The 16,020-nt window shown below is 50.0% G+C and overlaps 1 long non-coding RNA gene across 2 annotated transcripts; it reads right to left on the minus strand.

Annotated features, from left to right (window-relative positions):
* Positions 1–606: 606 nt before the first annotated feature.
* On the minus strand, positions 607–15,841 carry LOC132430168 (uncharacterized). 2 transcript variants are annotated; one of them, XR_009520446.1, is made up of 3 exons: positions 15,716–15,841; positions 2,127–2,168; positions 607–1,126 (listed from the first exon to the last, which is right to left on the minus strand). It is a non-coding gene; the product is annotated as an uncharacterized lncRNA (long non-coding RNA). The 2 variants fall into 2 exon arrangements; XR_009520447.1 differs by lacking the exon at positions 15,716–15,841 and adding an exon at positions 7,870–8,584.
* Positions 15,842–16,020: the final 179 nt, after the last annotated feature.

Genomic DNA, 16,020 nt, shown 5'->3' on the forward strand with positions numbered 1-16,020 from the left:
TTCGTTGGGTCATCGTGTGTTTGTGGAGCGCCTACCACACTCCTGGTTCTGTCTGAGGCCTGGGGCACAGCCGTGATCAAGACAGGATGGGACTCATACTGTACCGGGGGCGTTAATTCCTGAGTGAATCCTGGCTTTTGCAGAGACCTTAGCTTCTTTCACGGATACCTCTCCAGACTCGGTGTCCAGCACCCCAGGACTCCAAAGCCATTCCCTACCCCTGTTTGCTCATCCACACAATCGCCTGCCATCTGAAGGTACAGAGCAGGTGTGCACACAGGCACCTGGGCATGGGGTCCTGGGGGCAGGGGATGGGGTGGTGAGGGCTGCGTGTAAACGTGTGCGGGGCCGTCCGGGGTGCACAGTGGTGCTGGGCGGCCGCCGCCCTCCACGTCGCCTGTCTGCGCATCTCGCCCAGCCCCCCGGAGCTAGCGGCTCCCAGCACATTGTGCTCCTGCTGCTTCATTTTGCTGAACACCGAGTCCCAACCCCGTGTTAACTGGTTTTGCTCCAGCCTTTTGTGCCTCCCATTAAATGAGGAAATGCCACCCATAAAATTTTAATTTTAAAAGCCAACTTGTTTGTTTTATGTTGAAATTCCCCAGGCAGCTCCAGCAGAGGGAAACAGACACGTTTTCGTTTCATTAAAGCAACTTGAGTGAAGATAAAAAAAGAAGCTGAAAAATTAGATTTAAAAACAGAGCAAGAAGCATTTAAAGAAAATGAATGAAAAATGAGCTGCCGCGGAGGGCGGCGGGAATCAGGCTCCACTTTTGCCCGCCTGCGCCCCTGCAGGGAGATGGCGGAGCGAAAGAGGGAGTCGGACACCCTTGGCTGGCGCCCCCAAGAGGCCAGACCGTGGACTCCCTCGTCCTTGAAAGTTGCAAAGTGCTGCTCACTTGGCTCAGGAGTACCATTAGGAAGTCAGTGACATCTGCTTCAGCCACCAAAGCAGAATTTCCAGGTTCTATGTCCTAGAGGAAGCAGGCTAGAGGGACTCCACCACTGGGCCAGCAGCATCCTCTTCCTCAAGGACAAACTGCACGATGGTGAAGCCAACTGGGTGGCCCTGGCTCTACCACTTACCAGCTGCATAATGGAGGGCAAGTGGCCTCAGTTTTCTCATCTGTAAAATGGGAATCATAATGTTACTTGGGGTTCATAGGGGTGTTGTGAGGATTAAACAGGTTAATACACTGAAAACACTTAAAACAGAGACTGGTATGCAGTAAGTGTTTAATTAATGGTAGCTTTTACTACTCTCATCCTGCCGCTACTCTTCCACTCCCTGCTCCCTTCCTCATCTACACATCCCCTCACCACTCAAAGGTCCTTTTAATGATGTCCCTGAGCTAAAGACAGCTAAGAGAGACTGGGGGGTGGGAGGAGCGGCGGGGGTGGGTGAAGAGATCTGATGAAAGATTGGGAAACCCCATTCCATGGCAATTCTTTTTTTATTTTTTTTTCAATTTATTTAATTTTGCCTGCGTTGGGTCTTCATTGTTGGATGCAGGCTTTCTCTAGTTGCGGCAAGCGGGGGCTGCTCTTCGTTGCGGTGCACGGGCTTCTCATTGCAGTGGCTTTTCTTGTTGCAGAGCACAGGCTCTAGGTGCACAGGCTTCAGTAGTTGTGGTACACAGGCTCAGTAGTTGTGGCTCGCGGGCTCTAGAGCGCAAGCTCAGTAGTTGTGGCATGTGGGCTTAGTTGCTCCACAGCATGTGGGATCTTCTCAGACCAGGACTCAAACCCGTGTCCCCTATATTGGCAGGCAGATTCTTAACCACTGCGCCTCTAGGGAAGCCCCCATGGCAATTCTTGCAGGCCAAACAAATTCATTAAAATGTTATTATAGGGCTTCCCTGGTGGCGCAGTGGTTGACAGCCCGCCTGCTGATGCAGGGGACGCGGGTTCGTGCCCCGGTCCGGGAAGATCCCACATGCTGCCGAGCGGCTGGGCCCGTGAGCCATGGCTGCTGAGCCTGCGCGTCCGGAGCCTGTGCTCCGCAATGGGAGAGTGGGAGAGGCCACAACAGTGAGAGGCCCGCGTACTGCAAAAAAAAAATGTTATTATAATCCTATCAAGGGAAGCCAGGCTCCCTGGGTTCAAAGCCCAGCTCCACCACTTACCAGCTGTGTGTTCTTGGGCAAGAGTCTTCTGGGCCTCAGTCCCTGTGTTAATAAAATGGGAACAATAAGTGGATCAGCCACACGTTGTCATGGAAATCTAATACAACAAGCTCTACGGAGTGTCCAGCACTGCTAAATGCCCAGTAAATGGCCGATGTTCTGCATCAGGTCTGGGGGTCCGAGGCTGTGGAGGTGGAGAAGGGCTGGCAGGTGATATCATAATAGTGACCTCACCTCCCTGTTCACGGCCGTAGCCATGGAGTCATTACTAATAGTGCTCCCTTTCATTCCCTAAAGTGTTCTAATCTGGATGACTAATTATATGGTCATCCTACTCCAAATCCCCCACACCAGTGAGCGGGGCTCAGAGCTTGCCCCCCGGGGTTCTGGGGAAAAAGTCCTGACCCTTGACCTGTTTTCTGCCTGACTACAGAGTCCTATCCTGGAGGCCTAACCTCACACTTGGCTCGGGCTAAAGGAGCTCATTACCTCAATCAGCGAGATGAAGAGTCCGGGTGGGGAGAGGCTGGGGAAAGGCCAAGGGTGCCCGGAAGGCACTGGAAATGGAGTCTGGGACTCCGGCCTCCTCTCGCCGCTGAGGGCAATTTACGCAACTCCTGATGCTGGACTTCCTCTTCTCTCCAGGCAGTTGGGGGTGGAGGGATTAGCCACAGCGCTATCCTTACCAACAGTTGCAAAGATCAAATCAAACCAGGGAATGGATGTGAAACTGCTTTATAAACTGTAAAGTGTTGCTCACTTTTGACCATCGGGAGGTCAGTGACATCTACTTCAGCCACCGAAGCAGAATTTCCAGGTTCTCTTCCTGGAGGTGACCAGAGATTGGGACAGAGAGGGTCACAAAGGGGCACAAATGGGGAAGGGGCGATCTGGCCCAGTGCCTTGGCACGCAGAAGTCCTGTAACTCACAGCACTGTGTCCTGCAGAGCCTGACCTACTACCCACAGGCCCCCAGCACCTGCTCAGGGCCCCCTGGCCCCTCAGAGACCCATCCTCCAGGCAGCAGCAATGGCTGCCAGCAACCTCCATCCCTCTGACTGCAGGAGCTGCCTTCTCAGAAAAGCTCAGAGAGGACATCTTAGTGGCTGCAAAGTGGCACCAAGGAGCACCTCCCTACTCCCACTTGCCACCCCCGGCAGGATTTAATGACGGTTCTGAGAGAGTGGGACCCAGTGGGTGGGGCTCCAGGCTCACTCTTGCCCCCTCCCCTTCCCCTCCTCCCCCCTTCCCCCCTTCTCGCTCTCTTTAACCAGAGTAGCTCTATTTTATATATTCTTTCCAAGGTTTTGCTTGCACAGAAATTTCCACCGTTAAAATACTCTTTCTGCTCCTCCTCTTCTCTTCCTTCCTTCCGGAACCATTCAGTCCTAAAACCATCAGGGGCAGCAGAGCAAGGGAGACATCTTCATGGGGGTAGGGGAACCACGGCAGACAGGAGGGAGGTGTCACAGCAGGGTGAGGAGGGGTCCACGTTGGGGGAGGCAGCCTCGCACAGGGTGTCAGAGCCCCAGCAGGGTGGGGAGAGTGTCTATCCCAAAGGGACAGCCTGGCCTGGAGTGTCAGAACACAAAGGGGTTAAGGGGGCAGCCACACATGGGGGCAGCTCGGGGTGAGTAGGGCAGCCACGTGGGGGGCATGGGCCCAGCGTGGGAAATCAGAGGCCAAGCTGGATGAGGAGGGGGACAGGCTGGGATCCTAAGGCAGTGGGAGGAGGGGGTCTAAATGGAGGGGGCAGTAACCCTCCCTGGGGACTCAGAGTCTGAAACAGGGCAGTTCAGAGAGAGGAGGGACAACCCAGGTCACCACCACTCAAGCCTCCCTCTCCCCCTGTCCAAATCTATTCTAAAGCCAAGGTGGACCTGGAGCCCTTCCCAAATCAACTGAAGTCATCACATATTCACTGAGCACTGGTGATGTGCTGGACAGCATGCTGGGTGCTGGAGGAGAGAGCCGGGATGGAGCACGACAGCCCAGGGGGCAGGATGGCTTGGAGCCCACCATCATAGGACAGGAGTGATGGGAGCACCTGGGGGACAGGGGGGCAGCGGGACCTCTCAGGGGCATCAGGAACTGTCCAGAGAAGAGGCAAGCTGAGCGGTGAAAGAAGATGACTTTGCCAAGTGGGCCGGGATGGGGGCAGCAATGACTCTGGACCTCGATTTCTCCCCCTGCCCATCCTCACCTGCCCAGGTTCACCCCCTCCCCAAGGGCCAGAGCCACCAAGAACCTCACAAGAGGTCTTTCCATCCTGGGACCCCAAGGACTCACCCTAGGCACAGGCCCTTCGGGATAGACAGGGAGCTTCCGGGGCCGCCTCACTTTTGTCCACACCCCATTCACCTGGGGGCTCGTCTCAATGGGAAAGTCCCCCCTCTGCTTTCTTTTCTGAGGTTCAACATCTCTCATCATTGAGACATTCTGCCTGGTGCTTTAACTTGAGTCCCTCTTGCTTTCTTTATTAAGAAAAATGGCTCGCTGAGGCCCTTCCCCGATACTGCTGAAACACTGATAAAATCTGTCCCAGGAGAAGGTCGGGGGAAGCTGACCAGGTCAGTGAGTTGGGGGATACACCAAAACCCTCCCTCAGGCACAGGCTCCGCCCCCAGTCCTTATTTTTTTCTCAGAAACCCTAAGCTACGATCCTTCCTTTGGGGGCCCCTCTGTCCTTCCCACACCTAGGTGAGATCCCCACTCATGCACCCCCAGCACAACAGTCCTTAGCCTGACTCCTCAAAGGGCCCTTTCGGCAGGGAAATGCTGGCAGGGTCCCACTCCAGGTGGTCCCTTCCATTTGGGTCTCAAGGTGGCCCGGCCCAGCCTCGAAAAGGAACGGTTGGACTCCATATGACCTGACTTTCAGGCTTCAAACGGCCCCAGGAGAGGTCGAGGCTGGACCCCATAAAGGACTTCCTTTGGTTGAGATGCGGCAATGACGTTCTCGTGCCCCGCCTCCCTGCGGTCACCACGAGGGGGCGCCACAGCCCTGCCCACGGGCTGTGTTATCAGAGGCCCGGCGCTGTCGCCGAGGAGCCAGGGAGGGTCTGGCGGGCCCCGGGGGCTCTGGCGTGCGGGGCCGTAGAGAAGCTGCTGAAGGAGCCCGAACCACCTGGCCGGAGGTGATACGCCCGCGCCACGCGGCCGGGACTCGGGAAAGGGAGTGGCAACGGGTTTTGCCTAGTCATCGCCTGCGAAGACTCGCGTCACCTCTGATGTCAGGGCTTCCAGAGGCTTCGTTCCAGTTCCGGGCTCCAGGAAAGAGCGTCGCGGGGCGCAGAGGTTACACAACTTCCCCCAAGGTCGCGTCGGAAAGGACCCGCAGGGCCGGAATTCGAACCCGCCTCAGCGGGCATGTACCCGCCTGCACGGTCCGCAGGTGGCCGGGCTCCGCGTAGCATCCTTTCCAAACCCACCGCACAGCCCGCGCCGGCCTTGGCCTGGCTTCCTTCTTTCTCGTCTCTCAAATGGTCTTTCATGGTAAGATCTCCTTGGCAGCCTTATAATAAAAAAGAGCCTCCTGAAACCACAAGTGTTTTTAAATGAATTCAGGTCCCAGATTCCTGGAGTACGGCGGGGAGGCGGAAGGTGACGGAAAGTCTTTCAGCGTGAAAGTTAGACGTCAAGGGCGCGGAGCCCTCCCCCAACCTCCAGAGCTGGCGCTGCGGAGACACGAGGGCCCTCATGAGTCTCAGGAAGTGTCTCCTTTTGAGAACGCACCGGTCCTTGTGCTCTGTTTGGAGTCCGGTCCATTATGAGAAATCTCCTTTTGAGGATGGACATAGTCAAATCCAGATGTTGGCCTCGCAGAACAAAAAGCTCCCTCCAAACTCTCTTTATGAAGAAACAGGTTCTCATCCTTTGAAGGAATAACATCTCTTGATAAGTGGAATTTTTTTCCCCCAGCCAACAACCTTCTGCTCTGAATTTGTTAAAACCGCTTTAATAGCCCGTCTCTGTTCCATTTCTGATGCCAGGATGGCAGTGACAAGGTGGAATGTCACCAGCCGCTGGATTCAATAGATTGAGTATGGCTTCACTAAGAAGAGAAGGCTGGATTTTTTTTTTAATATACATCATTTATTTAGATAGATTTCTTTTAGTTCAAGACATACATTCTAATAGGGCAAATGTAAGATGAAATACAGATTGTCAGAACAACTTCCCAAATTGTACACTTCATTTTGCTGATTCAAAAATGCTTGAATAACAACTTTTCAGAAAGAAGGATGCATTATTCACTAAGTGTACACACTGATTGTAAGACAATCCCAGTAATATTCATTTCTTAAAAGTACATCTTAAAATAGAGGAAATATGGACTACAGATTTGTTGACTAAATATGTGTATATATAGCCAACAAGGATGTTTTATCAGTAAGGTCTAGTATTTTTGCTGAAACTGAGAGCTCAAAGCAGGAATCCTTTCCTAATTCTTCTTGCATACAACCAGTGATGGGATGCTCACTAGCTATGAACACAATCCTTTTCATTGTGGGACAGTTCTGTCAGAGTCGGTTCTCAGTGCCTTGTCATCTCCGCGTTCTGCCCTTGGAGCAGGCAGGGTTACTGGTGCTCCCATCTCTGCCCCCTGAGTCTCTCTTCTCTGAAGTCAGGATCCCCGATTCCTCACTATCCTTTGCCCTCCACAAATTGGCCTCTGGTCTCTCCCTGTCCGCTCAAAGGTATGGCAACCAGAATTGAACCCAACCTTCCAGCTATCACCTCCCTCATCCTCAATCTATACCGCCAAAGATGCAGCCTGAGATCACATTCGTTTGGGGGCAGCCATCTTAACATGGGATTATATTGAACCTTCAGCCAAAACCTTTTTCACGAAAAATCTTTTCATTTTACATCCATCCCCATTCCATTTTACTCCAGGGGGTTTAGTCTATCATTTCGTCTGCTTTAGGTGCTTTCGAACCCTGGTTTGCATTTAAAATACCAGCCGCTATACCTAGTTTTAGGTCATCTGCAAATTGAATAAGCATGCTTCCTGCACCTTTACCCCAGGTATTTACATAATGTTGTGTGGTAACCTCACCCAGCCAGCCAGTGTATCTAGGACTGAGTTTCCCCGTCTAATAATGAAAGGTGAAGAGATGAACTCTAGTACTAGAGCTTGTGTACTACGTGTCAGACACTACACCAAGCCCTTTGCAAATACCTCGATGTCAGTCACACCAGTTCTATGAGAGAGGCATTATCCTCCCCATTCTGCAGATGAGGAAAACAAGGCTTTGCAGGATTAGAATCCAGTTCTGTGTGGCACCCAATCCGATGCTTTTGCCACAGCGGCTCATTGCCTCCCTCAGATATGATCTGGAATAGAGCCGTTGGGCCCCCAACAGCAGTCTTCTTACAAGTTGCTAAACAGCACTCCTGGGGCACCCCTCAAAGATCCCCAAGTGCCACGCATGGGTCACAAACAGTACAGAGCTGCAAGTTGAAGGGGAATTCAGAAAGGAATACCAGATGCTTCAATTATGACGTGTGTGTGTCTGTGTGTCTGTATAGGTGTCTGTGTGGGTACAGATGACCAAAGACAGATGATGATCACAGAAAAGCGGACCTCTGCCCCCCGCCATGCCTTCAGAGCAAAGTGGATTAAAAACTTCAGGAATGACTGAAGTGAAGGTGTTTGCCAGCTCTGTGGAATTGGGGGTTTGGCGTCAGAACTTCAGGTAGGTTTCTATACATAAAGAAAGTGATGTTTCTTACACACCTGATTAGTAGTCTGGGAGTCAGGCCCACCACACACCAGAGCCAGATGATTCAGCCACATGGCCTCACTCCGTATTCCCAACAGCCCTTGAAAAAGACACTATTTTCAGAGCTTCGTCTGTGGGAAAGCTAATGAGGTTTAATCTTGCAAGTGAGAGGCTCTCCCCAGATCCTACAGGGATAGTGCTTCACTTCACATTTGTCATTTTTAAGATCCCCCCCCCAACAAACTGCAGAAACTTCAGGCCCTACAGAACCTTCTCTTATTGCTTTCCCCATTTTATAGATGAAGAAAAATGCGGCACAGAGATGTCAAGCAAGTTACCCAAGGTGCCAGGGCCAGGAGGTGGTGAAGTTGGGATTCAAACTCTTAACCCCCTCAGATGAACCAACAAGGGCTTGAGGAGTTTTCCCAGGGGATTCATGTCTTTAAATGCAGCACTGGGTTATGCTTCAATTTCTGTATTTTAATCAGTTAAGAAATACTTTGTATTGGGATTCCTCTGGCAGTCCAGTGGTTAGGACTCTGAACTTCCACTGCCGGGGGCACAGGCTGGATCCCTGGTCCAGGTACTAAGATCCCACATGCAATGCAGTGCTGCCCAAAAAAAAAATACATTGTATTAATTGTTTAAAGGGCATTGCTTGATTGACTGAGTGCTTGTCAAACGCAGTTACTCAGCCCTTTTATCACTTAGCTGAACACTGCCAGCCCCTGGCGTAGCTTTGCCTATGAAACAATTTAAAATTATTTTTAGTATAATAACAAATTTTTAGTCTATACCCATCATAGATCACTGGTTAAAGACAAAAATCCTTAAAAACAAAATTTGATGCTGAAATACAAGTTAATTGGGAAAAAAGTTAATGAACATATTTCTGTAAATTCCTCCTATCTACACACTGCTTACATCTGATCATAATTTTCACACGTTATTTGATAAATACTGTTGGACCGCCAAGAATCCACCAGGATAACTAAATTGGGTCCCTACCTTATACCTGTGCCAAAATTAATTCCAACCTATTTTATTTTATTTGTTTTTTTTTGGCTGTGCCACTCAGCTTACAGGATCTCACTTCCCCGACCGAGGGACTAAACCCAGGCCATGGCAGTGAAAGCTGGAATCCTAACCACTAGGCCACCAGGGAACTCCTTCCAACAGATTTTTTTTTTTAAACTATACATAAAAAAAAAAAAGAAACCATCGGGCTTCCCTGGTGGCACAGTGGTTGAGAGTCCGCCTGCCGACGCAGGGGACACGGGTTCGTGACCCGGTCCAGGAAGATCCGACATGCTGCGGAGCGGCTGGGCCTGTGAGCCATGGCCGCTGAGCCTGTGCGTCCGGAGCCTGTGCTCCACAACGGGAGAGGCCACAACAGTAAGAGGCCCGCGTACCGAAAAAAAAAAAAAAAAGAAACCATAAATGTGTCAGAAAAAAAATGGGCATATTTGTGTCATAATCTTAAGAATGGAGGCCTTCTTACATATCACAGAAAAACCCCAAACCATATAAGAAAATGACCTGTTTCTCTACATAAAATTGAAAATTTTTCCTGAGTTAAGAAAAAAGAAACACACATACAAAGTCAAATGACAGCTGAATAGGAAAGGAAAATATTTGAAATCTATCACAAAGAGCTAATTTCCCTTATCTTTAAAAAGCTCCTATGAATCAGTAAGGATAAAAGGCCAATAATTCGGGGCTTCCCTGGTGGCACAGTGGTTGAGAGTCCGCCTGCCAATACAGGGGAAACGGGTTCGTGCCCCGGTCCGGGAAGATCCCACATGCCGCGGAGAGACTGGGTCCGTGAGCCATGGCCGCTGAGGCTGCGTGACCGGAACCTGTGCTCCTCAACGGGAGAAGCCACAACAGTGAGAGGCCTGCGTACCGCAAAAAAAAAAAAAAAAAAAAAAAAGACCAATAATTCAATAGAAAAATAGGCAAAGGACGTAAACAACTAGTCAGCCCCCAAAATGGAAATTGGTCTCAAATGTAAGAAGAAAGAAACTTCATCCTCACTTGCAGTAAGTGAAATACAATGAGATACCATTTTGCATCCACTAGGTTGACAAAGATCAAAACGTCTGGTGACCATGGTGGGGCAAGGATATGGTGACATGGGCCGTTTTCATCATTACTGGTGGGAAGGTAATGGTACGATTTCTACGAAGAGCAATTTAGCATATTCTTCTAAAGGTCAGCACTCACATACCCTTTGTTATGGGTCGAATTGTGTCCCCCCACCAAATTCACATGTTGAAGTCCTAATCCCCAGTACCTCGGAATGTGACCCTATTTGGAAATCAGGACATTACGGATGGAATTAGTTAAGATGAGGTCACACTGGAGTGGAGAGGGGTCCTCATCCAACATGACTGTTATCCCTATAAAAAGGAGAAATGTGGACACAGACACACATACACACAAGGAGAACGCCATGTGAACATCATAGACACACACACACAAGGAGAACGCCATGTGAACATCAAGGCTGAGATGAGGTGATGCAGCTAAAAGCCAAGGGACACCAAAAGTGCCAGCAAAGCACCAGGAGCCACGGAAGAGACCTGGAACAGATCCTCCCCGACAGCTCTCAGAAGGAGCCAACCCGGCCCCACCTGATCTCAGACTTCCAGCCTCCAGAACCGTGACATAATAAATTTCTGTTGCTCAACCATTCAGTCTGTAGTACGTTGTTACAGCAGCCCTAGCAAACTAAGACACTCTTTGACCCAGCAAGATGAAGTCATCCTACTATGTATTTGTGCAGTTGCAAAGTGGTAAGCAGATGGGGGTCTACTTGCAGTGTTGTTTGTAATAGCTAAAGGTCAGAAACAACCTAAATGTCTTGTCAGTCACAAACTGCCTAAATAATGGAATTATCTCAAAGGTCTATTAGGAAGTGAGAAAAGCAAGGTGTAGCTGGTTGTAGAGAGCGCCTCGTTTGTATAAAAATAAAGAGAAACAAAGCAGAATGTATGTAAGCAAATATTTGCTTGTAGCTGCATAGATTCTATCTGGAAAGATACACAAGAAATTGCTAACTTCAGTTGTTCCTGGAGAACAGAAACACTTTAAGGACCATGGAAAGGAGATTTTGGTTCTACTCAAAATACACCTGTACCTTTTGAACCTTTTACATTGTTTATGTAACACCTGTTCAAAAAAAAAAAAATCTGTGTATAACATCAAGATGCCTCTAGTACTTCAAAAACCAACTGGAGAAAGAAAATATAGCCATTATAGCTTTTCATCTTTTGGAAATAACAGCTATTCATACCTGAAATGGGTTATTTGAGGAGATACCTTCTCTCTTACCTCTTCGTTTAGAAACAAAGCACAAAATGTGTTTTGAAAATAACCAAATACATCACAAAAATGAAGCACAAGATGCCAAAATTCTAAACTCCCATGTATTGAAAGCAAATCTATTTTTTAATTCATAGCATGTAGGAAAATTTCAATCTATAACAACAATTTCAGCATACGTTCAGTCTCCAAATCAAGCCTAACAAGATATTTTCAATTCATTTGTCTATAAATCTTAATTTTCCTCATAAAATTAATTTAAATTCTGTTAAACAGTTGGCATCACTTATTAAATAGGAAAGGGTCAAAAGTAGCCTTTAAAATAACAAATCTTACAAAATATACACTTTCTAATACAACCTTTGGAATCAGACTGATCTAAAATAAAATAAATTTTCTCAAAATATCTTCTTACCTTGCAAAAAAAAGAAATTATCTTATTTATTCGAAAAAGGGTTTGTGAGGTCATTGATCGCTGTGAAAACAATTGGAGTGTTCAAACATGTTGAGAAATACAACCTGGGCTCATCCTGTATGTTTGTGCAAGCTGTGAACTCTACAACTCCAGGGGGCGCCATTGAGATCATAATCCAAATTGTGCAGTGCACTGCCTGTGCAACCGGGCATATCAATCCCTTGCCTACTGAAAATGTTGGGGGTCGTGGAAGGCTTCTGGGGAGGAGAGGGTAGGTGTCAGAGGTGGGGTCACATAGATTGGGAGGCCAGAATCTCATGCATATAGCCTCCCATCTCTCCAGGTTGACCTCCCTTGTGGGGGCACTGGCAACAGAAATATCCTGAGTTTTCTCTGAGCCTTACAGCCTTGGTTTTCCTAAGGTTGGTGGCGGGAGGACCATCTGCCAGGGCCTACAATCATCTCCTTGGCCTGTACAACTCAAAGTCCTCTTTAATCACTTAGCAGCTGAGAAGCAAGGCCAGAAGAAGGGACCCCACCATACCCTTCATTTTATTCCTACCCGAAAGGAGGCAGAGGTGGCTAGCGCAAGAGGAGAGGTGGAGGCAGCTGAACCTGAAATGACGTTCAGGATATTTGGCCTCCGGGACCAGCTCTACCACTGCCTTTCGGTGTGATCTTGGCAAACCTGTAAGCCTTTCTGGGCTTCTGCCTCGCTGTTTGCAAAATGAAGAGGATTATTGCCATTCTTTCTCTGTCTCTTGGAAAAACACACAAAAGAAGACAGAAAAACACAAAGCTGTGATTTCACAGGGAATGCATAGAAATTCAAGCATTCCTATTATTATCATTAAACATCAAGAATTTGTCAGGAGGCTCTGAGCAGCTATAAAACCTCAAGCAAATCTCATGACCTCCCCGGGCCTTCATTTTACCGTGTGCCAAATGGCAAAGCTTGAATTAGATCAGCAGTTTGCTGACCTTTTCACCACTAAGAGTCTATTTTATTATTTCCAAACCACCCCACAGACCTCACATTTTGTAAGATTTTATCCCCTAAGCTGTATTTAGGTAATTATTGTATAATTAAGAAATATTAAGTAATTATTGTTATCATTATAAAGGATACTTTTGGTTGTGAGTGACAGAATTTATGGGCTTACATAGGCAGAGTCTAGAACTAGGAATAGCTTCAGGCAAGGCTCGATCCAGCAGCTGTTACCGAGGACCAATGTCCTTCTAGTCTCTTGGCTCTGCCTCCTCTGAAGTGTCACAAGGTGGCTTCCAGAAACTCTTGGGACTCCTTGCTTTTCTCCCTTGTGATTGGCGCACATGATGCCACTTGACTTGTCATGGGGTGGTGGTAACCTTGATCACTCGGTCAAGGTGGTGTCTGCCAGGTGTCTCCACCATACACTTCCTATTGTTCTCTTTCCCTACTCTGTTATTTAGAAGCAAGTCACTAAGCCCGGGGCACATTCAAAGGAAGAGGAGAGGATAATTAGCCTGGAGAAGGGAGAACCTACATGTGTTATTTGTAAGATTTGTCTCTACCCCGGCCCCACCCAGCTAGTTATTTATTCAACAGTTTATCTCTACCGGCACCAACTCAGGGATATGGATTTTATACTTTGGGCTACTATCTAATACTCCATTATCCATTTTATTGCTCTAATTGTTGCCGCTTTGGCCACTGGGAGCTTTTGGCTCCCGAGTCGCTTTGACACACTCCTACCCTTTTGAGTTTGGGGCACTTCCTAACTCTGGCACCACGAGACACTCCAAGCTCACATTTTTCCCTGTCCCAGCCCTAGAATCAGCCGTTTCTCCGAGGAAGTAATATATTTTTAAAACAAACCCTCCAATTATCTTGTCAATAGTCCAAATGTACTGCACTGCATTTGAATACATGATGAAACAGTTCATTTGTTCAACTGAATTTTAAAACATACTTCAATTTTTATAGCTTCTAGTGTGACAAGTCTTTTTTTTTTTTTTTGGTCATGCCATGTGACATGTGGGACCTTAGTTCCCTGACCAGGGATTGAAACCACGCCCCCTGCAGTGGAAGCACAGAGTCTTAACCTCTAGACTGCCAGGGAAGTCCGACAAGTCTTTTTAAAATATATTAGGAGCCTCAAAACATGGGGGGGATCTGGCCCTTTCTCCATTTCCAGGAGGGCTTGTGGAACTGAACCTCTGCGGCCACACTGCTAAGGCTTGGGGGCAGCCTGCCCACGCTTCCTACAGTGGTGACCTAGCTCCTGTGTCCTTCCCAGTTTGAGCTGCCTGGTGGAGCTACCGAAATCCTAGGTAATTCCTGGGACCTTTCTCTCTCCAGCCTCTCCTCGCCGCCCCCCCCCCCGCCCCGCCCAGGGGGCAACCAGTCCCGGAGCTCTGCAGACCCCACTCAGGCTAGCCAGGTGCAAGCAGGTGGCAGGAGAGCAGGAAGGCTCCAGGAAGGAAGTTGGCAAGCCCAGCCACTGACACGGGCGTTCAAGGGAAGCGGGGGGGGGGGGGGGGGGGGGGGGGTGGAGCGGGTGGGCTGAGCACATTAGATCCAGAGGGCTCCTGCGGATTCGGGCCAAAGTTTGCAAAATCCAGCTAGAAGTGGAGCAGGGTTTCCCCGGAGCAGTCCTGGGTTCTGCAGAAAAGAGTCAGCTTCTCGGGAAAAAGCCGCCTTCATGAGCCGGAAGAGAGCGAGACTGCGGCTCACTCTGGGAGGACACGGAGCTGCATGACTCATTGCCCAGTCCTGCTGGCTCCCTCTGGCACAGTGCTGGGCAGCACAGGGCCTGGGAGTACGGGCGGAGTCCCAGCCCGTCCTGGCCCAGGAGGCGGTCCAGGCTGGCAATCACAATCCGGCACATAGGGACATAGACAGGGGGCTGTGGGAGCACCGAGGAGGAAGCAACTCAGCACCAAAGGAGTCTGGGCAGGCCTCACAGAGGAGGTGACAACATCAAAAAGAGGAATAGGGGGCTTCCCTGGTGGCGCAGTGGTTGAGAGTCCGCCTGCCGATGCAGGGGACACGGGTTCGTGCCCCAGTCCGGGAAGATCCCACATGCTGCGGAGCCGCTGGGCCCGTGAGCCATGGCCGCTGAGCCTGCGCCCGGAGCCTGTGCTCCGCAACGGGAGAGGCCACAAGTGAGAGGCCCGCGTACCGCAAAAAAAAAAAAAAAGAGGAATAGAATTGGCCAGGCAGCAGTAGGGAGGGAAGAAGGGGAGGGCACTCCCGGGGCTGAGATAGGAGATGCAAAGGCACGGAAGTGTCTGCAAGGCGCTGACACAGTGCCTGCTGCCCAGCGAGTACTCCATAAATGCGAGGTATTATCACTGTGGTTGACTTATCATCATTATGTTTATTAACCTGGACTCATTACTTAATATTTTTACTACCGTAAAGGTAGTTAATACAATGAATGAATGTCTAAATATACTGCACTTTTCACTGAATTTTTCCCAACTATAAAAGGGTCTGTTCTGAAGATTATGTCTACAGTACACACAGCACTGGGCAGGAGTAGTGGTGAGCACGTGTGCTGGCACACGGAAGGAGCCTCGTTTTCCCCCTCTCCTGGAGGCCAGCCCCTGGGGGTCCTGTGCCTGGAAGACGCAGAAGAAGAGGTATTTGGGGGTCTTTAAAGATGACCAGACAACAAAGCAGGGGCTTGGCTAGGTGGGATCATTGGTGGTTTCAAAAGTGACAAAGGTGGCACCTGGGGCCCTGGAATGGGAGCTCCTGGTCCTGGTTGCAAGTCTTTCCAGCTGGGACAAGGCAGGTTGTACCTGCCCTTCTATCCTGTCAAGGTCCTTATTTCAGAAAAAATTGTACCTGTCCCTGGATGGGGCCCCAGCTCTGTGTACCTGCTCCAATCACGGTGTACCTGTTGAGTATTCCTGTCTCAATGCGAAAAGTGCCTGCCTGGGTGTACTGTCTTGATAACTATGGCTCTGCCTCCAACCGTGTGTGTGGACCAACGCCTGTGTCCCGTACTGTACCTTCCGCGTACTTAGTTAGGTCTGAAAGTACGCGGCTGTACCTGTGCCTGTATCGCCGTACACTAGGTCTGCCCGAGCCTAACTCGGTGCGCATACTTGGTTCAGCCTGGGCTTACCTTACGCCTGCGGGCCGTGCACTCCTGCCCTGCAGATCTCCTCGCCGCGGGAGGCTAGAGGCTCACGGAAGAGGCAGCTCTCCGCGGCTCCAGCCCGGATTCCTGGCCAGGCCTGGCGCTCTCGGGCCGCGGGGGCGGGGCCTGAGGCCTGGGCTGTGTGGGGAGGGATGGGGCGGGGAGGGGGCGGGGAGGGGGAGGAGCAGGAAGGGGCGATGGCCGCTCCGCCCCCTGCCGCCCGGGCCGGCTCTCCCCCGCCCGCCCGGCTTCCGCGTCATGGTCCCGAGTGCCGCCCACCCGCCCCGTAT

This window comes from Delphinus delphis, chromosome 1 (assembly GCF_949987515.2).
Source record: "Delphinus delphis chromosome 1, mDelDel1.2, whole genome shotgun sequence".
Taxonomy (NCBI): Eukaryota; Metazoa; Chordata; class Mammalia; order Artiodactyla; family Delphinidae; genus Delphinus; species Delphinus delphis.